Here is a 15,368-nt window from a genome sequence, read left to right as displayed (position 1 = left end):
TTGTCTATAAAACGACACAAAAATATGCAATGAACAAGACAATTCCTTTAAATATGTGTGCATATACATTTCATAACATATATAAATCATTTTCTGCACATACTCAGTTTACTTATAAGGTTGAATTAAACCGCCGTTCATTAACCTGTTCATATGAACTGCAATATTAGACTCAAATGCATTGAATATTGTACATCATAGGAACTAAAGTAGTTGCAGTTATGGCTACATTTGATCTTCTAACACTTGTAGTGCTGTTTAGAATATGGTGTACTGTGTCAATTTCTTATGTAAATATGATTCAAACAATCGTTCCCTTCAAAGAATAAAACACCGTAACCCTATATGCACGTAGCGCGATATGCATTGAACAAGGCTAAATGTAGAAACTCAAGCCGTTTCCTGATAAAGCATCTGAACTATACGCAAAATATACATCATAATACTGACAGTGTAATCGGAAATGGATAGGGCGCGACAAAGTTTTGCCTGTTCAACTTGACCTTCACCTCAAAGAAATTGCCTAATATGTACAAACAATTCAGGCGACATCACTACCGATGACGGATTTCTTACAAAAATGGCGGCTTTGTGGTTGGACAAGGGTACGGAGGATTTTGCGAGGACCCTTCCATTGATTCAGGGATCGTCGGCCATAACATGAGATGTAATGGCGTCACGTTGCACGGAAACTTTGACAATTTCATGAATTATCAAATCATTGCATTGTATTTATTTATACTTCTATTTTTGCCATTACGATACTCTTCCATGCATATTCCAAAGTTGTATTGAGCCATTGCAAGCAATGAATAGACGGAGGAATGTTGAAAAAATTCACAAAATGCCACGCAGTGTAAAATCGAAATTTGTCTTTGCTTACATTTCAAACAAGCGCAGTCTTTCGAGCACAGCGTTCGTTTTCACACCCAATATGTTTCTGGCCCCATTTTTATTCCAGACAGTTGGTAGTGGTGACAAAGACCAGTTGCAGTTTGATTCCCTAAATGTATGAGGAATCTATGATGCATTTTTCGAAGCTGAATATGAAATATTATACGTGATGGAATATGTCCTAATACTGGCCTCCGCAAACGTGGGATTTTGAAACATCGGTCCACATAAGTGTTTCCATTTAAGTGTTCATACTTCTGTGTTCACAGACACAAAGGTGTTCTGGTCCTCTTGTAACACGATATCACAAGCTTCATTTCTAGTGCTGGATGACAGCAAATGTACTTAAACTTAATGACACCAAAACAGAAGCAGTTCCCAATGGTACAAAGCAACAACTTGGCAAGGTCAAAACAGACTTCCGTACAGTTGCAGACGCCGATATCAATTTCTCTGACGTTTTTAAGAATTTTGGTTTCTACATCGACTCTTTCTTGACTCTTGATGCTCATGTTAACCGTTTGTGCAGGACCTGCCACTTTCACCTGAGATCCATCGGTAACATTCGGCAACATCTGACAACTGCTGCAACTCAAACCCTTGTTCGAGCTCTTGTTACATCGAGGCTTGACTCCTGCATCCCCTTTCAGGCCTCAGTTCTAACCTCCTTGATAAACTTCAAAAGATCCGCCCGCATCATCAGCAATGCTACTAAAGTTTCCCATATTACAGCCGTGTTGAAAGAACTGCATTGGCTACCGGTCAGTGCCAGATTCGACTTTAACATCCTCTGTCTGACACAGAAGTGCCTCAATGGTTTGGCTCCTTCCTACTTGTCTGAGGCTCCCGCACCCAACTTGCGCACACATACACAAGATTTACTGGTCATCCAATCTCACAAAGCTCAAAACTCCTTTGGATACCGCTCGTTATGTGAACTTTGGAACTGTCTCATTTTGTGCCTTTAAAAGCATTGACAATTTTAAAGTCCAGACCTCATTATTATTATTCATTTTCTTCCCGTATTTTGTATCTGTGATCGTGAAACCTCTCAGCCCATCAACTTGATGTGTGTTAAAAGTATAAAATTTCAGCTACATTTTAACTCACTTCAAAGTAAATGATATTGAAAAAGAAGGCAGAGATACAGAGCTTTCTCAGTGTTCAAAGCGAATAAGATCGGGAATTTCACCTATTGTGAAATACCAGCAGTGTTTATGAACTGTAATGAATTTGTGTTGTCCCCACTATAACGACATTCCCATTGTTACTAACGTTGTGATATCACTACGTGTCTATTATAACGAAGGCTCGCCAAACCATATTTCGAAGTTGCGTACCTGACATGTAGGAGGATCCGCTACATGAAGCTGCAAGGATCCGTTAATCTTTGGCTGTGAAACCTTGAGGGCTGACCTCGCTGGTTTAAGTGCAGCGGTAAATGTCTGTAACCTTAGTTCTCGCTATCTTCTATCACAGAGCCACATAGTGGGTTAGACAAACCCACGTGTTTAAGAGTTACCACGTTACACCAAAAGCTTTGGTTCGAGTCACAATTTACAAACGTGTAATCTCACATTTCAGTTGCCCCCTGTCGTGTTATTGTTATTGAAAATATTGGCCCTGTCAATACTTGTACTTTCTTTCGATATTAAGCTGACACCAGGATATAACGGCAATACTGTTCAAACTGTTAAAACGAATTCAATCAACTCTTGAGTAGATGAAGATGTCATCTTAGTTTCATGAGAATACATTAAACGTCAATATACCAAAGGCAACTTTCGTGTAAGCAAGACATCATATTAAACTGCTGCAGCAATATGTACAATAAGCAACACCAAGTGTAGAATCATTTTCTTAGAAGTGTACACAAATAGTGTAACATTAGCTGAAGTACTTCTGGGAAGTGAGTGAGTTACATTTTACGTCACTATTCCTGCGAATGAACATATTTTTCCTGGCTTACATCTTCTTTTTTATTCTTGAGTACAACGTTTCAGGAGCTTGTTCTTGCCCCATCATCAGGTAAAACAGAACAGTTAGTGTTGCTAACTCTTTGCTTTGACGACGCAATACATGTGGATGTCAATAGATACAGCTAACAGGGCTAATAGAATACATGTTTTAATGAATGACATAAAATGTCGATACTTATTATACAAAATTGTCGATAGATTTAGAAAAGTACAGAGGCACAATGCTATGACGTCACAATGCTATGACGATGCAATACATGTGGATGTCAATAGATACAGCTAACAGGGCTAATAGAATACATGTTATAATGAATACATAAAATGTCGATACTTATTATACAAAAATTGTCGATAGAGTTAGAAATGTACAGAGACACAATGCTATGACGTCACAATGCTATGACGATGCAATACATGTGGATGTCAATAGGTACAACTAACAGGTCTTCTTTAATAGAATACATGTTATACCGAATACACATTAAATGTCGATACTTATTATACAAAATTGTTGATAGATTTAGAAATTAATGTACAGAGACTTATTTATAGATGTATAGAATGTAAAGTAATAGCAGTGTATACATAGAGAAACTATGGTTTATACATGGGAACAGTGACGAGGGTAGGGTATTGTCTTATTGTTGTATGTACCATGCATTTCGGAGGTACACACCCTGATCCCTGTTTATTGCTGGTTTTGTGCGTTTGATGAAGATAGCTTCAATCAACTTGCGTTTCCGCCAGTCACTGATGTCTTTTGCGGGGACTTCAGTTTCCCAGACAATTTCATGATCGGGATTATTCATAATGTGTTAGGAAACTGCAGATTTCAGATCTGATTTGTCCACTGAAGTTTTATGTTCTTTCACACGTGTAGCTGCTGGTCTGCCTGTCTCACCAATGTAGATATCACCACAGTCACATTTCAGTTTATACACACAGCCTTTAGGGTTGGATATAAAGCGTGATTGCACCCCTTACCATTTGCACATAGCAAAATTTAAAGGGTTTTGCCAGACGAGAAAGTGGTGCCATTTTCTTTAGGAGTCTGCTAACTTGGTGGCTGATGGGCCCAACATACGGGATGTTGATGCGGATGGGAGATGGTTCAGGTTTCGAGGAGGATCTGAACTTGATCTTGTAGTGTTTTCTTCATAGTGGTTACTACAAGGTTCTTAGGATACCCATTCGAATATTTTGTTTAGGATAAAGAAGTTTCTTTGTTTATGGTTATGTAGCTATTTTCTCTTCATAAGTATGCAATGAAAGATGTCAAAAAGATAGCTTTTTTATATATGGAACTATACATTAGAATATGGATGTAAGATTTGTCCAAATAAAGACATGACATGGTTTATATATTTTTAAACAATTTTCGTATAAATGTAGTTAGAGTTTGATATCCTGTCATCACAATATTTTAAAGTCGAATATGGATTTATTAAATTATTGAAAACAATGATAGTGAATCATAAAACGTTTCCAACAAACGCGCACCTGGCCAATCAATATACATAATGTTTTTGTCTATAAAACGACACAAAATATGCAATGAACAAGACAATTCCTTTAAATATGTGTGCATATACATTTCATAACATATATAAATCATTTTCATTAATATTATCAGTTTTACTTATAAAGGTTAGAATTAAATCGCCGTTCATTAACCTGTTCATATGAAACTGCAATATTAGACCAAATGCATTGAATATTGTACATCATAGGAACTAAAGTAGTTGCAGTTATGGCTACATTTGATCTTCTAACACTTGTGAAAAGGTTTAGAATATGGTTGTACTGTGTCAATTTCTTATGTAAATATGATTCAAACAATCAAAAACTTTCAAAGAATAAAACACCGTAAACCCTATATGCACGTATGATATGATATTGAACAAGGCTAAATGTAGAAACTCAAGTCAGTTTCCTGATAAAGCATCTGAACTATACGCAAAATATACATCATAATACTGACAGTGTAATCGGAAGGATAGGGCGATTGTGTTTACTCTTGTTCAACCGACCTTCACCTCAAAGAAATTGCCTAATATGTACAACAATTGTATGACATCACTACCGATGACGGATTTCTTACAAAATGGCGGCTTTGTTGACAAGGGTACGGAGGATTTTGCGAGGACCCTTCCATTGATTCAGGGATCGTTTGTACATAAATATGAGATGTAATGGCGTCACGCTGCACGGAAACTTTGACAATTTCTTATGAATTATCAAATCATTGCATTGTATTTATTTATAATTTCCTATTTCTTGCTACGATACTCTTTCCATGCATATTCCAAAGGTATTGAGCCATTGCAAAAAGCAATGGAGAGAGAGAGAGAGAGAGAGAGAGAGAGAGAGAGAGAGATTGTTTATTTCTTCCAGAAGTCAATCCGAAGATTATTGATACATGGATTCAACCAAACAAAAACCAACTTAGTTTTTACAAACTTTCACAAAGGGTTGGCGTCACATGTACACAGTGTCTGCATTAAAATACAAACTCAAGATATGGTTTCAAATGATAGACATATGCTGCAAAGTTTATAATGACAACATGATATGTGTCCGGCACTAGGGATCGTGTGAACTGTGTATCTGCACCTTGGAGTGTTGACAACATTTCGTCGTCTTTCAACATTTCAAAATTTACATAAGTTTCAATCTGAGATGAGGAAATGTTATTTCGGAGTGGTAATAATTTTTCACAGTGTAGTATCGTATGGTTGTCATAATCATAAGCGTGTTTGTTACAAAGCAAGTATTCTTTTGAGACTTCATTTCGTGATGGAATGTTCAAGCATAATTGCAAGGCTGCTCTGTGTTCAAGATATAAAAATGCTAGGTTCAAAGTGTGTGATATGTCAGTGATGTATGAGCTTGCATGTAACGAGACAGTCTTCCTTACAGTTGATACTCTGTTCCCCATATTCATGTACTTGTTTGTTTACAGTTCGTCTCCACAGGTGTTTTGGGGGGACATGAACCACTGTATAAATAAGTATATAAGTAGTTTCTAAGACTGTATTTGCACAAGACAAACTGAAAATGTCCACAAATAGTTGATTTTCGGTGTGTATTAGCCAGGGAAGCACAGAATATGTGTTTTATGAGATTGTCAGAACTAGTGTTGCATAGAGAGCCAAAGAACTGGAGTTTACTTTTATCAATGTAACCAATCATGGTCCACACTCCTAAGTTTGCAATAGTAGATTCAGATGGAGATATCTTATCTAGTCCCTGCATAGGTACCGATGTGTGTTTTCTAGCAAACAAAGTTGCTACCCCTGAATGTCAAACTATAATGCAAAACAACCCCACTCTTTTCGTCTTTTAATTTTTAGCATATATTCATGGTAACTGCATGTTGAATTTTATCACATCTTTTTCAGACGCTGATCACAGTGCGGAGGGTTTCTGGACTTTTGAATTTCCAGAATTAAGTTGTGGCGTGTTTTAACTGTATGTAACTTCTTATCCACGTCCCATTGTTGCTGTCTTAATCTGTGTAATATACCTCTTATCGTTTGGTTGTAATCACCACACCACAGTAATCACCACAGTCGATTAAACCGACAAAACCCTTTTATATTCATAAGGAACCTCTGCCAATAGCATTGTCCACGGTATGATTCCGACTATAACATCAGTACACAATAACTCTTATGTGCCACGGTATGTATCTTCCTTAGCAATGCCGAAAGTATTTTTTGTTTTATCAGTTTGCATCTTAGTATTTCACTAAGGCATTTTAGCAGGGCGCAGCGCCATGCCCTTTTATCTTGCACCCTGCCTCTTTTTTGAGGCACCCTCCTCTTCTGATAAAGTTGTTGCAAAGTCCATGTCCAGGAAGAACAGAATATGAGACTGAGCACTATCAGTGTGTTCTTCAAAAGATTTCTGTACGAAGAATACAATAATTGATAGCGACACTTGGTTGTTTTTAGTTTTGTTTATCTTATGTTGACATTAAGTGAAATAACTGTGTCTTTAAGAATCATATGCATGGATAACTTGATGCTTGGAAATCTGGCATTGCATGCCCCTTTTGGAATAGGGGTGCCCCTTTTTTTGAAATTCTGTCGCCCTGTCCTTTTTAGATCCTGGGGGGAAACGCTGCATCCTTTGCAGGCGTCAACTCGAGTTGACTCCGTGTACATGTGTGTAAGTACTCAGTGGCCAATAGCTTAAAACGACAATAGAAGAAACACGCTCAACAGAATCGCATGACTGAATTGCATCCATTCTCTTCCCACAGAGGTTACTCGTTACATAGGAAGATATGAAAGGAGTAACCTCTGTGGGAAGAGAATGAATTGCATCGTGAAACCTTGGATCTTTGTTCTATAGTTCGCTTGATATAGCTCTTGCGTTGAGTAACATTCATTTTTGCATCTCATTACGCGGTCAAACTCAGCTCAAGCCACGTGTGTCCTCCAAACCAGCATTGGATGTTTTAGGTCGATAAAAGTTTCAAGGATGTTCGTCAACATACTGACATGGATAACCCAAGGCCGTTGATAGGTGAACAACCTTGGATATACACATGCAGAAGAAGCGATTGGTTCAGAAATCAGACACTGGATTGGCTAGGAGACTTATAATATATATGACCTCCCTCTGTGTGTAATGAGACCAAATGATGGCTTGAATGTATTGTATTTCTACAAGCTGTCGACATAAGCAATTCCCTTCCACTGATTTACTTACCTGAATAAGAATAAGAATAAGAACAACAGATTGTTATTTAGATCTATGCATATAGATTCAGAGTGACATAAATACTAGTATTCAAAGCAGCGTTATTCCTGTCAATGCACAATGCCATTTAGAAAGTGGTCAAAGGTGACGTGTTATAATATTATTTGGAATTCTAAATATAACATAATATGTTACAGCGTCATTTATGACATTCAATGGTAATGAAGTGGGACTTGTTTGTGTGGCTTCATTGATGCCAATGATTTCCTAGCATTGGAAACAGTTGATGATAGAATATGCAGTCTGTAAAGCTATGTTTGTTCACTTAGTTGCTAAAAACAAATGACTTCAATATTATTTTGCGTAGATAGCGGCGTGCACACCTTGCATAAATCCGATTTACACCGTGTGCACCCATTTGTGTCCGTTTATACTCCCTCAAATGCTGGAGTCAATTCTTAAATATAAAATACGTAAATGCCTAATGATGTCCCACCATATTTACCAATATAAATAATACTAACATCGAAACACTGATACCTTCAATAAACAGTTGTTAAGCATGTGTTTTAATCAGAGCTCTTATGTAATCATTACAATGATCAAATCATGTTACATCATTATTATAGTTTACTCTTCCCCACTCTAAGTGCACTGGACCATCTTTAAGATCGTCTCGAAAGAGTCCCCAAAGCTTCCAGTTGAGCTATCATTGATTCAGAATATAACTCCCACTTGAGAGTTATATGCTTAACTTGATTGCACTAATATTTTGGTTTGAATCCCGCTTCGTCGGGACCATGTTTTCTTACATTAAACTGGCACACCATGATGTTAGTTGGTTTGGTTTGATTGGGGTTTAATGCCGCACTCATAAGTATTCCAGCTATATGGCGGCGGTCGGTAAATATCGGGTCTAGCCCAGACAATCCAGTAATCAACAGCATGAGCATTAGTCTACTCAACTGGGATACGATGACATGTGTCAACCAAGTCAGCGAGCCTGACCACCCGATCCCGTTAGTCGCCACTTACAACCAGCATTGGTTACTGAAGGCCAATTCTAACCCGGATCTTCACGGGTCGCCGTGATGTCACAGGAGTATTGTTCAATGCGGAGTTAAACCCGACTCACTCACTCATTGTCATTTGTGTAAGCCCCTATTCACTTACTCTTATACGATTTTTCGTATCTGCACGTTGTGTTTCACTAAATTATACTATCTTTAACCAAAACGTATCGATGTGACAGGGTTAATAAAGATAATGTTTACGTGGACACCGACAATAGACACTTGAATATATATGATCGAAACAGAACAGAATGACTGTTTATTGGTATGCTGTTTTTGCGACCTTTTGTAACACATTATATTGCTAAATTTCTGTGTCATAAAGTATGTAATTGCTTGTTTAATTATTTATGTTCACACGTTAATGTTCTTCCCTAGCCTTTATCAGAGTTATATGATATATTTTCAAATAAGGTTCCCTATTACACAGACCTTTTCGTATGAAGATCGTGAAATTAGGATGCAATGTTCTCAATCTGTAACGGCCTGGATCGTTTATCATGTAACCGAACGCCCGTAATCGAATATTTAAACACCGAGGTGATATAGCTGGACCACTGACCGAGTCAACCATTCATACTTATCATTCTTCCACGCATATTGCTGTACCCGGTCCGCAACGGAGTTTCTCGTCAACAGATAGATATTATAAATAGACATGTACTATATCAATTCCTATTTTGACAAGTAAATATCTTAGTAATGACTGGTTTACTGGCCTCGGGGTTGGCATGATAACTGAAAACGTCCTTTTAAATAAGATTTCCCATTGTTGAGACTTGTTTTTACTCAGTCAATATACAAATATCTCGTGAAAGAGATACCCATGAATACAACATCACAAATCTTAGGAGTAATGATTTATCGTCCTTGCAGACACTCGTATTGCCAAACCAGTGCAAATGAACATGCTTTAGATAAATGAAATATCTTCTGCCTGAGGACATTTATACAGTTGTTCTATTTAGACTTGGTCTTACAAATCTAATGATCGATGAAGGTAGAAAACATGCTTTAGGAAAGTCTTTACGATTAAGCCCTTTGTGTAGCTCTGGAATTGAAGATGAATTCCATTATATATTTTTTGTGCCCAACTTTTAAGTTACTGCGAATAAAATATCTTGGCGAACATTATTGCCCTAATCATGTCAGTTTTACCGTTTTCGGTAATATCTTGGCTACAAAAAATGAAGCAATTTTGTCTGATCTTGCATTGTATGTACATCCCGCACTGAAACTAAGAAATTCTATTATATGATTATTCTACCAGCTCACTGAATGTAATATCCATGCATTAAATAATTGAATGAATGATTACAGCATAATGAATATGTTTACATATTGTATCTATGATTTGTATATAGTCCGATGGCCTTTCATGCAATGAAATGCTTTGACTTTGACTTGTGTAGAGAGCTGAGGCCGAGTGGCACCGGAGAAATTAAGGGAAACATGACCAATGATACCGGGAGTTGTTAACTAAGGTCGCCAGAGGGTGGACTGTGGCCTGGAACGGCATACATGTATTAATTACCTTAGGGCGATCGGGTGATTGATTTTTCACAGTATATTACACTGTAATCAATAGAGGTTCCCAAGCGTCGTATTTGATAAAAGCTATATCATTATAATCATAAAAATAAGATAAATATAGTTGGCTCCAAAGATTTTGAGTTTTCTTCCGATCCCGACTCTTCTTCTGTCCTTTCTGCTGATTGATCCCTTGTACACTTCTGTTTATGCCATTTTACAAATCAAAATCTGATTTACCGATTGAAATACGGAAGTTAAAGAAATCATTTAATCAGAATCAAATCAATAAATTGGATTGATTGTTTTCTGTCACTCTCAATGCGGACTCTCAGTTTTCCCTAAATCAACTGTTGCCTGTATGCACTGGAGGAACTTCATTCAGATTCAAATGAGAAAGAGAAACAAATGGGTAATATAATAAACAAATTCATTCACAGAAAAATCTGAAAAGTTAACTGTAACAAGAAAAATATCTCATGGGTAGACATTACGCTCCTCAGAGAAATCAATCACTTAACGTTATAAATCAATTTGGAAAAATTGAAAACAAAATAAAATGCAATAAAAGAAAAAACATTTTAAATCAGATTCTTGATTCTCTGAAGGTAAAGATAAATATTCGTACTGTACGAAAACAAGATAGATAAGAAAATCATATGTATAAAACCAAATAAACTTTACCACAATGACGAAAAATAGCTTATGGGTAATTCAATGGTATCAATGGCACTGATTGGAAAAGATCCACCATGGATTCCAATGAACGATTTCGGAAACAGCTGTGGTCTAAACTGCAACCTCGAGGAACCAACAGTAGCGGAGTACAATAATATTGTATTTGACAAAATTAAGTCATTTGTGTGTGTCATCACACCTCATTGCCAGAAACTAGTAATTAGTATACCTAGCTATCAGGGAAGGCCTGGAAGTCAGAGATGTACAAATCAAAATGATGGGGGTGGTGGGGATATTGGAAACTGTTCCCTTCTGTCCAAACACCGTACCTTCACTGTTTCAATTCTCTCGTGGATGCACCAGATGTCCCTCCTTGGGTCTCCAAATGACGAACAATATTTCTGCAAAGGACAGGTTTTTGACTGATCCCAAACATTCCGCCTTGTTACGTGTCTGAGTGCACAGTAAACATATTTGCAAGGTGTTTGAAAGACCTTGTGTTATTTACATAGTGCAGAAAGGAGCCTGAAAGGGATAGTGTTGTTTTTTTCAAGGATCAAATTTTAGTTTAAAAAACCTACAATCGCAACCTCTCAATGCGCTGGATTGACAACAGAAAAGCTGATGGTTTTGTACTGTACGAATGGATTTTGAGGTCAATAGACTGCATTGACCTCACTCAACGATAACCTGTTTTACTGAAGTCTTTAATGAATTGCTGATCAACTCAAACTGATATGTATTTGCAAAGGCCAACTGCTGACCTTTAAACCAATTTCCACCTGAAGAGGAATATTCATCTAGCGATTCAAGTTGTCTTTTTCATTTCTACCTGTAACTAACTCCGTTGAGCGTTTTGCGTTACCGGGATAAGGTTATCATCCTGGATCTCCTTAGCACAGATCCCCAACACGTCTTACCCAGCTCCTTTATACGGATGTTTTATACGGATGAAAATGAACTGCTTGCAAATATAGAATGGGCACTGAAAAAAACCCAAAATATTATCCTTGTCGAGTCCTTTTCCAATAGTAAGATGCGACTAACGGGATCGGGTCATCAGGCTCGCTGACTTGGTTGACACATGTCATCGGTTCCCAATTGCGCAGATCGATGCTCATGCTGTCTGGTCAAGACTCGATTATTTAGAGACTGCCGCCAAATAGCTGGTATATTGCTGAGTGGGGCGTAAAGCTAAACTCACTCACTCACTCCTTTTCCAATAACATGGGCAGGTGAAATGTAACATTCTTCAATTGAATCGGTGCAAGATAGAAGGAGGATCAGTCAGTTTACTTTTGGGAGGAGGTATTGACCATCTCGTGGAAGGTCAGGCCTATACGTACTTAGGTATGCAGGTTTGAGTCAAACTCTAGAATTCACATACAAATGACAAACTCTGGACAGACCACAAAGGTACACTTCCGAAGTTCAAAGCTGATCGCTTGTGACAAAGTCAAAACCGTAAATGCATTAAACTTTGCTCGTACTCTCATATTCGTTTGGTATTGTTGATTAGACAAAGAAACGAAGAGTATTGACAAGAAGAATCAATAGAGCCTACCACCCTCGCTTTTCCGTCAAACGTAAATATTTATTAATTCTAAGGGCATGATTTGATTAACGTGGAGGCTCTTCATGACAGACTTGTATTGTGGACGTTTGCACAAATCTTTGTCTTGTGATCCTGTGTCAAAATTCCTGATGAAAAGAAAGGATTTCTACAGCTATTGAAAACGAGCCAAGGATATTGGACAGAACATCCACAGCACTGTCAGCCAAGTGAAGTGCCGTATCATATCAATTACAGAAATGAGTGTCAGCCAAGTTAAGTGCCGTATCAAATCAGGTTTTCAAAGAAATGCTATCTGAACGACCACTGCGTCGACTTTAGGTGAAACATAAAAGGGGGGGTGTTGTTGTTGTTGTTGTTGTTGCCCAGGACCAGTCACTTCGTAACTCTTAATTGTCAGTGTGTGTTTTATGTCAAAATTCAACTATGGAATATCGATAGTGTAATGAATTTTATTGTAAATGGATACCCAGCGTTGGCACAGTGTTAAAAAGTCGATACATTCTTCAGCCACATGATGACGTTGCTTAGTCTTTCCATTACCTGGTTCGTCACGCTTGTGCCTTTGACTCAGAGGCCCATCCATGCATTGTATGACCCAGAGGGCGACCTAGAAAATGACAGCCTAAGGCATATCCGAGCCAACCAATATTTTTTTTTTAATATCATTACATTTTCTGTCCCGGTTCGATAGCCATGTGATTGACCAGATTCAGTAAGAACATGGCAATTATGCAGACCTCGCCTATGAAGTGAAATGTCTCACTTGCATCTCAAGCCAACTGTCGTCAGGCTCCCCAATGATCTCGGTGCCCTTAGTTTGGTACCTGCTGATCTCTTGGTTCCCGGGTTCTCCACTGGGAGCACACCGCTTCTGACACTCTGGGTAAAGCAGGAGGCGCCAGTGTTGGGGAATCTACATAAGTACTGGAATGTTTTTGGTGGGTTCGTCTAGGCAGCGCTTCCTGAAGAAGTCCCATTCGCTATCTGTTCAGCATATAAGAGGGACCAAGGGTACCTGATGAGCCTCACCAGCCTGACTGTGCGCCACGACCACCCGGCCTTTCCCTCTGCATCGTTTTATATTCATCTTTAAAACATAATCTTGTACTGGATGTTTTTCGCCCAAACGTATCTTTGTCTTAACATATTCTATTTTTTATGATGCCCTCTATTTTTTAAATAACATCGTCAACAGTTTAATCTTTGCTTCCATCAGTATCATATTGTACGCCAAAAGCGAAAAAATTATTTTCGAATACAAATGTAAATTGCGCACAAGCATGTATTGTTTTCAGAAACGCGAGTGAGTGAGTTAAGATTTTAATTCACATCGGCAGTATTTCAGCCATATTGTGACTAAATCAAGTTATAAATATATTAACAATTTAAAGTAAATTATAAAATTCTGTCAACGAAGGACAGTAAAACGACTAGATTATCACAGATAGAAATTGAAAACTTGTAATTAAATCTAAAATATTTTAACTATACATGACAATACAATATAATAACAGGCTATAGATAGCCAACAACTGAAGGTAGATCACCATACCAGGAACCATAGGGACTTACAGTACATTTGCTTCCTGCATGGACCCTAGCTGGATTTACCCCATCCCTTCAGCCGTTAGCAATTTAGAAAATCTAGCCATATATTAAAAGGACACGTATTCTAAGATTAAAAAGTGGAAAGTTTTAATTTACTTCAAATGATTTGGGACTTACGTACCCTCTCAGGAGGACAATAATTTTACAGTACTTTAACCCCCTTTAGGATACAGCCACTAACAACCTGAGTTACTAATTTAAACTGCCAATCATAAAATATTTATCTATTGACAAATCATTTAACAAATCCAATTCTTTTAAAAATGCAATAATTAAATGAGAACTTATATTATTTAAAAGATCCTTCATAGTTCGTGATTTGAAATAGTTATCCCTTGTGATGGAATATTCAACACAGTCCAGTAAGACATGCTTGACCGTGATTCTTTCATCACAAGGGATACAAAACGGAGGATCCTCACCTTTTAACAGATATTCATGAGTATATGTAGTATGGCCAATACAACATTGTCGCATGATGCAGAAACGCGAGTAAAGACAACAAATCCTTATCATTAGTTTGCTCAGCAATGCATCAAACACTGGCAAAAGACGTATTGTGCATACTGCGTGGATATGCGTCTTTACTCCAAGGCCATATGCCCATTTATAAAGGGATCTGGTATCGTTTCTCAAACTAATTTCAATCTTCATGTTTAGTGTGCACATTTGTGTCGTATGACTGCAATGTAATTGGTTATCCTTGTCATTAACGTCGGAATCAGCTGATCAGTTACAGACAAATGGCAAAGGTAGTGAATGATTTCGTTTAGACGCTCACGTTTATTTCAAATTTCTTTTGGTATTTAAATGAAGGACCTCTCCGCTGCTTACATGTACATACTGTTCACGGGTCTTCCTCTGAAGGCCACGTCCTTTTAGCTATGTATCTAACTGAGTGAGTGAGTGAGTGAGTGGGTTAAGATTTATAGTCACATCGGCAATATTTCAGCCATATCGTGACTTTAATAAATTACAGTGAGTGAGTTAATAAATACAATTAAATTATAAAAACCTGTCGACGAAGGACACTAATATAACTAGATTATCACAGATAGTGAATTAAAACTGTTATGTAACTGTAAAATTATTTATCTAACTGCACATAGCGTTGTGTTATGAATAAACTTCCGCTCCTGGTCAATCCCCCATCGTTAAAAGGAAGACGCTCTTTTTATGCTTCATCGAACGGCAGCTGGTATTCGCACAATGATGTTGTTGATTCATTTATAACAGACAAAGACTACAACGATACAAAATACTATGATATTAAACTACGGAGATTTCAGACTGTTATGTAACGATACGTGATGGAAAGTA

Source organism: Haliotis rubra, unplaced genomic scaffold (genome assembly GCF_003918875.1).
Source record: "Haliotis rubra isolate DU_JTF1 unplaced genomic scaffold, ASM391887v1 Scf73, whole genome shotgun sequence".
Classification (NCBI taxonomy): Eukaryota; Metazoa; Mollusca; class Gastropoda; order Lepetellida; family Haliotidae; genus Haliotis; species Haliotis rubra.
The sequence above is the reverse complement of the archived record's forward strand: the minus strand, read 5'-3'. Positions refer to the sequence as shown.